The sequence below is a fragment of the Neopelma chrysocephalum genome, unplaced genomic scaffold (assembly GCF_003984885.1).
Source record: "Neopelma chrysocephalum unplaced genomic scaffold, ASM398488v2 Primary Assembly neopelma1_80b, whole genome shotgun sequence".
Classification (NCBI taxonomy): Eukaryota; Metazoa; Chordata; class Aves; order Passeriformes; family Pipridae; genus Neopelma; species Neopelma chrysocephalum.
The window spans coordinates 4,352,689-4,360,237 of record NW_020897742.1 but is presented as its reverse complement, the minus strand read 5'-3'; the positions used below and the strand labels follow the sequence as shown (position 1 = coordinate 4,360,237).

Here is a 7,549-nt window from a genome sequence, read left to right as displayed (position 1 = left end):
CTCTTCTCTTCTCTTCTCTTCTCTTCTCTTCTCTTCTCTTCTCTTCTTTCCAAATAAACCCGTGTCTCTCAGCCTGTCTTCATAGTAGAGGTGCTCCATTCCTCTGATCATTTTAGTGGTGCTCCTCTGGACTCGCTCCAACAGGTCCATGTATTTCCTGTTCTGAGGACCTCAGAGCTGGATACAGTACACCAGGTGGGGTTTCACCAGAGCAGAATAGAGAGGTAGAATCACTTCCCTTGACCTGCTGCCCACACTGCTTTTGATGCAGCCCAGGAGGCAGTTGGCTTTATGGGCTCCAAGGGTACACTGTTGACTCATGTCTGGCTTTTCATCCATGAGAACCCCAAAGTCCTTCTCAGCAGGGTTCCTCTCAATCTCTTCGTTCTCCAACCTGTATTGAACTTCATGAAGTTCATACAGGCCCACTTCTTGAACTTGTCCAGGTCCCTCTGGATGACATCCCAATCCTTCTGTCAACTGCACCACTCAGCTTAGTGTCATCTGCAAACTTACAGTCTGCTCAATCACCCATCTATGTCATTGATGAAGACATTTAACAACACTGGACCTTATATGGACCCCCAAGAGACACCACTCATCACTGATCTTCATCTGGTCAAAAGCTTTGACTGCACTTGAGTTTTCCCTCTGTATGTCTCTTTGAACGACTCTTCTGGCACTGGGATTACCCCAAATCAGTATTTGGTTATGAGTTGAAGATAATCTAGGTCTAAATTATTCAACGGTTTTCCAGAATAAATTCTAGAGTCACCTTCACATCTTACGTGAGCATGGGTAATCCCCTTAGCGGAATAGAGGATACATCATTGCTTTAGGGATTTTAAAGAAAGTATTAATAAGTATGGGTAGTATTTTTTTTCTACTAAGGATGTATTTAATCTTTGAAAGTCTTGGGTATGTAGAACTATGGATTATGAAAGAGAAATTTTTCAAGACTCTTTTGTTAACAATTGGTAAATACATGCCATTGCTCCTAGGACTGCTTATGATACCATTATTTTCCACACCAGTGAATTCATGTACAATTTTTCAAAAAAAAAAAAAGGAGACAAAACCAAGTAAACAAAATATTTTCTTCTTATTAGAAGGCATTTGGACTGTATATTTGAGAGGTATTTTTTCCACTCAAAATTATGCAGATCAAAAAAGATTCAAAACTTTTGTTTAGTTTAAAACATTTGACCCCATTAGGTGATATACTAGGTCACTAGAGGCTGAAATGTTTTACTCTTTTTCCATTATCTGGTAGCTTCAGTAGGCACATGGACACATAGTATATTGGATATCTTTCAGAGAAGTAATATTAAAAGTACATACTAACCAAGAGCAGGTTTGTCTTTTTTTTTTTTTTTTTTTAATCTACAGTACACATTACTCTGTTTTTATTAGAATGGGTGTCATTCCTATAAGTGTGCTTAAAACTGACTGGATATGAATCTTTTTCCATCTTTAAAAGGTCCAGTTGTATTCGTGCAGTGCCTGACTTGAAGAGGATACTCATGTGGGCAGTTTACTCGTATCTAACAGCATCTGTCCACAGAACAGTGCAAGGATGTGTGAACACTCCTCCAGTCTTACTAATTCCTAGCAGACCCAGCAGGATGATTGTATGTATGCTCATTGTCTTCAAGGGTAGTACTGAGCTGATAATTGTTGTATTTATATTTTCCCTAAATAGCAAATTCTTACTTTAGGGCATATTATTAAGTCTGAGGAAATTTAAATGAGGATATTAAAAGTTTGGTACAAGTGAGCTATAAGACCCTCAGGACCTCCACAGTGTGCTTTCAGAAAGCTAATCTTATACAGCATTAAATTGCTCTGCCATCCTTGAGGGCTTGAACGCTTTTTATTTCAAGTAAGTTAATTCACCACCATTGTTTGAATAAACAGACTTACAACAGCACTGTGATTTAGCATATCTGTCTCATTAACAAAAATGAGCACAGCTTTTCCTTCATTACCCATAAAAACATTAGTATCTGTTTTAAAATATTAAAATGGATTTCTGTTACATTTTTTTAATCTAAAATAAATTTGAGACATATGAATGACTACCATCTTTTATTATTATTTCTTTACAATGTAGCATCCTTCCAAGATTTCTTTGATCAATACAATGTTTTCAAGGATTGTTTTGTTTTGTAAAAAGAAATGCATAGAACTTGATCTGAGAAGAGTTCTTGAAAATTTAGTTCACTTATTGTTTTGTTTGCATCATTAATAAAAAAAAAATCAACATTATTAAAAAAGTGTTTTGATATTTATATATGAATGTTAATATAATGAAAATTATCTTGAAACATTATTGTGATAAACATGTACATTATTCTAATTATATTTTCTGTGGTACCAAAAAGTAAGCATATGCATTCCAACCACAATTTGTAACCCTTTTCAACATGAAGATAATTTCTTGAAAACTTTCCTTAATGTTTGAGCTGAACAGGTATTGTACCATGATATCAAGGAGCCATCTTTCATGGAGTTATGATGCTAAGGCTCAAAGAGGGACACGGGCAATATACGTTACCACTGTCATTTAAGTAGAGGTTTTACTTGTTACTTCGGATCCACACTGGGAGTACAACTTTGACAAGCTAAGCCCTCTATATAATTTCAGATAATTTAGAGTATTCCTAGCTAAAGTGTACTGATGCTAATGCTCTATCAAGCAGCAACTGTACTTCATTCACTGGAAGACTGAAATTCAATCATGTCTCTGTCTCTCCCTGTATATTCTTTAAGTACATTGAATGTCCCAAATATGTATCAATTAGACTTTACGAAGAAAAAAAGTGCTTTTGACTGTCTCCTTTTTCATAAGACTGTAAGTAATGTCTTATATGTCATTTGGATATTCACCGAGATAGATTCAGATCATGTAAATTTATTTATTTTCTCATCTTCTAGAAATATATTTGTTTTGGTAGCAATAGACAAGTGTGTTTGGTTTAGTGTAATATTGGGAATACAAGTATGACATTTTCATTTTAGGCACATTAGACAGATCAATCTTGTTGATGTCCTTTCTTTGATTGGCTAGGAAAGGAGTTTATTGCACTTTTTCAGCCATTACAGAGAACTGATTTTGTAAGTCTGATACATTGTTTGAGTACAGAAAAACATACTGGGATTCCTTTCCCCTTGAACTTAGAAGACTCTCTGTTTTCTTGCTCCAAAATTTCAAATTTTGCCCTCTCACTTATGTTAAGCATGAAGTCAAGGTCATGTTCTTAAAAAATATTGAATTATTAACACATATTTATTTATATTTTTGTGCAGATACATGTCCTCAGCTTACCCAAAAACTGTATGAACCAGTCAGCATTTTTCACAAAAATACATATCATATCATATCATATATCATGGCTAGGCTTCGCGAACGAAGATTTGGGAAGGGCTCTACCCATTTTTCTTGCAAGCGCGTTGGTGGCTAAAAAGGCCAATACAAGACAGGCATGTCCGGTTGCAAAAGACACAGCAGAAAGACTCCTTAGATGGTATATTCTGCAAGGCACGATTCTTTCTGCGTTGTCTTTTCTCCTCAAGGGTGATCCTGCGTGCTTCCTCAAAAGCATCAGCAGCGTTATAAATGGTTTGTCTCCAGGCCTTCCGATTGGAGGCCAGAGTAGACCAGATATGGTGATCAATATGCCCAAGGCTGAGTTGTTGCTTCCGGGAGTCCTTGTATCTTTTCTTTGGGGCTCCTCTCTTGCGGCAGCCAGTGGCAAGTTCACCGTAAAGCAGGATCTTGGGGAGGCGGTGGTCCTTCATCCTGGAGACGTGCCCTGCCCATTGCAGCTGTGTTCTCATCACAAAAATACAAGTTTAGATTAAATAGTGATCTTTTCTCTAAACTGAAACTTAAACTAGGAAAATGATTATTGATTCCTGTTTCCTATTTTTCACAAAAATGTTCTCCATATCTTCTGTAGATTACTTGTAAATGCATTAAGACTAATGAAATGCTACAGCTGACTAAATAAACAAATAAAAACAATTTATTTTGGCATCACAGCAGATGTTCCATTTAGTTAAAAAATAAGCCTTGACAGGATAGCTAATAGTGACATTGCTAGGACCTGAGATACTGGAAACCCAAGGTCAAAAACTTGTCTCTAGTTAGAGATATTTGTACAACTTTGATACTTCACCTGAATAAAAAGCTATGTTCAGTGACAGAAGTAGGAACACACTTCAGAAGGGTAAAAATTCTTGACTTCCTTGATATTGCCCAGGAACTATCTAATGAAACTTTTGATGAAACTAGTAGAGTTCTGCTAAAAGAAAAAAAATTAATATAAGAAATCAACATTAAAAGAAAAGTAAAATTATTTATTCGAAAAAAACCTCAAATTTTATCTCTAGAAAATGAAAGAGAACCTGGTAAGTGAAAATATCTGAAAAACAGTAACAAATTAATTTAAAAATAATTCAAAGCAGATAAAGTAAACATTAACATGAAATTTAAGCAATGGATTTGTTTTTTTTTTCTAAAAAATGACACCCTTTGCTTTTTAGTTTAGATTTGCCAAGTATTGTACTGAAATTTTCACAGTACACCTTACAGTCGCTGTTGACTTAGAAAGGTATCAACCCTTGGAACTACTTGGAAAATACTTGTAGTTGGAAGTAGTTTTATAAAACTAAGGCTTTCTAAACACTAATCAAAAAGTCCTAAGTTAGAGACAGTCTGACAGTTTTTGATTTAATATTTTCATTTTACAAAAGAAAAGTAATACATGCAGAATAAAATCCAAGGCTCTGATCTGCTCCTTTTGGATGAGTTGAAACTTCTGTTTCATCCCATAATGTAAGATCAAATTTTGAGTTAGCTTTGGGTTTGAAAACTTTGTTAGTGGCAGAGTTTGTGGGGAAGAGGGTATGGGGAGGTGCTTTTTTCCCTCAGAGTGACTTTCTGTTCTATGAAAATACATGTAACGTATCCTTCAAAAATATTTATGGTTATCTCAACTTTCTCTTATTCACTGAATGTTTTAAGGGGCTGACCTTGAATCTATATGACAATGTAGGGTGTCATCAAAGGTCAGCAATGGCAACAGTGTGATGATTCACAATCCATGAAACTGAGGAAAAATTGAAAGGTTTATTAGACATTTATTGATGTCATTTATTTGATGTTTCAATAACAAAATGGCAATCATAACATTGCAGTCTAGTAAGATAATTGCCTGAATCACATTTGCCTGGCACACATCACAGGAGTTTATCATAAGACAAATCATTTGATAAGCTTCAAATAATATTTTAAGTTTCAGATCCTTGTCTTCAAGAACAATGGGAGAAATACTACTAATGCGGATGAATTCTGAGCAAATGCACTATAGCCATATATCCCTTGTTTTCCTTAACATTGAAATCATCACCAGCAGTGATTTGAGGGCTTTGCACTTGACTGGCACTCAGCAAATTTGCATATTTGAAAAATGTGTTGACTCAGAAATTCTGAGTTTTAATCCTGCTTTTGATACAGTGTCTTTGGGCACTTGCCCACTTAAGAGACTGTTTCACTTTCTGTATAAAGAGAGTTATTGTGAAACTTATACATCTCATAGACTTAAGTAATGTTGGCAAAGCATGTTGAAGGTAAAATAAACTATTCAAGCAATTTTAATGTAATTAATTAAATTTTAGACAATAGAGTAACTTTTCCTCCAATCTGGTCTTCTTACTAAATAAGTCATTGTGTTTGGCAGCTGATTCTTGTATATGCTCAGCTGGACAGCTTTACATTTCAGGAGTAGACTTTAGGATAGGAAACTACATACAGGACTTTCATTAGCATAAATATAGAATTTATTTTTATAAACAAGCTCGGCATCTAGAAATTCATGTATCATGGATTTCCAATGTTATGTGTTACAGTGAGCCATTTGACACTTGCATAATCAATTTAGTTTGAACTTGTAAACAACACGGCAAAAACTGCAAAGGGAAAATTGAGAAAGGAAGAAAAAAGCCATTGGATTGTTAACTCAGCCAAAATAGAAAGCTGAAACTTAGAGCTCCAGTTGATGTAAATGAGGTGCTCTTTAGCAACTGCAGTTACAATTATGAGCAACAAGAAGAGCAGAAAGATATGTGCCAATTATTTTGGCTGTACTTTGGTTAGGTTTGTCAGGGTGTCATGTAGGACAGCTGGGACCAGGAGCTGGAAGCCATGGGGGCTTCCCAAGGCATCAGGGCAGGCCCTCACAGAGCATGTTTCACCAGCCCAGAAAGGAGTAGGAAAAAGGATCACTGCCCTGGACCTCTTGGCTACACTCTTACTAGTGTAACCATAGAGAGTTTATGTGACTGCCTTTGCTAGAACGGTAAGTTTTTGTCTTATGTTCAATCTGTAGCATGTTAGAACTTCCAGGTCCTGTCCTTTAGAGCTGTTTTCTCTCCAGCTGAACCTTAACCTTTGTGTGGGTTTATCCCAGCTAAGGTGCAGGACTCTCCATTTACTTTTACTAAACTTCATAAAGCTCCTGTTAGCCCATTCCCTCAGTCTGTCAAGATACTGTCCTCCTTCACCAAACTTTGTCACCTATGACATGAACACATTTGGGTTCATTATCTAGGCCATTATTAAAGTGTTAAGCCTTCTCACTTCCAGTCTCAACTCCTGAGGAACACCACTAGTGAGCAACTAGAAGTTACCAGTTAGACTTCATATAACTAATCACAACCATGTGAACCTTGGGGTCCTGTTTTCCAGCCAACCTACCCACCTGATATCAGACTTTGCTGGTAGGCAGACTACATCTGTAAGAAGATAACTGGTCTATATGAGCATGATAACCATATTCTGCTTTCAAGCTCTACACATTCTTAACTACAACGTGGAAGTGCAACTGGAATTGGAAAAAAGGAAAATATGGTGATGTGATACCAAGAATACACAGTTGTGTTAATCTTTATGTAACTGTATGTAATAGTCATACCACTGCCTTCTGAAATGACTGTAGTATCTGTCTTTTCTTTGATTCAATCAGAATATATCTAACAATAACTGATGAGAATATTGTGGGTGGTCAATATGTATGTCAGATTAAAAAAAAAAAAGCTGTAAAAATTAAAAAAACCCTGAAACTTTGCTCAGGAATGTTAAATATAAAACATGGCATTCGTCTTAGGAAGTCCCTGAATAAAACGGTGGAAAATGGGAGAAGAAAGTAACATTTCATACTTACCTTTTTTTTTTAGATTATATTACCAAGCACTGTAGAATATTGAAGTATATTAACCATTAGTCTGGCTTTTTAAGGCAGTTGTAATTTTTTTTCTGGTTTCTCACAGGGTCTTGCCTTCTCCTCTACATTTCCACAGTGCTGGATGGAAGGTGATGGTCTTTGTCATTGTTTGTGACTTTACTTCACACTGGTTTACTCATAACCTTTTGATTCTTGAGACATACTTTCTGTCTTACATTTCTCTTTTTCTATCAGGGTGTTTAGATGAAGAGTCATACAAATGTATAAGTATTTTTAGAAGCATTTCCAAGCTATTTACTATA

The 7,549-nt window shown here is 35.9% G+C and overlaps 1 long non-coding RNA gene across 1 annotated transcript in view; it reads left to right on the top strand.

Moving 5' to 3' along the window:
• Positions 1-2,560, top strand: part of LOC113970848 — a 13,687-nt gene extending 11,127 nt beyond the window's left edge. Inside the window, exons 2-3 of the long non-coding RNA XR_003535353.1 lie at positions 1,481-1,631; positions 2,474-2,560. This is a non-coding gene — a long non-coding RNA (uncharacterized LOC113970848). The remainder of the gene's footprint in view (positions 1-1,480; positions 1,632-2,473) is intronic.
• Positions 2,561-7,549: the final 4,989 nt, after the last annotated feature.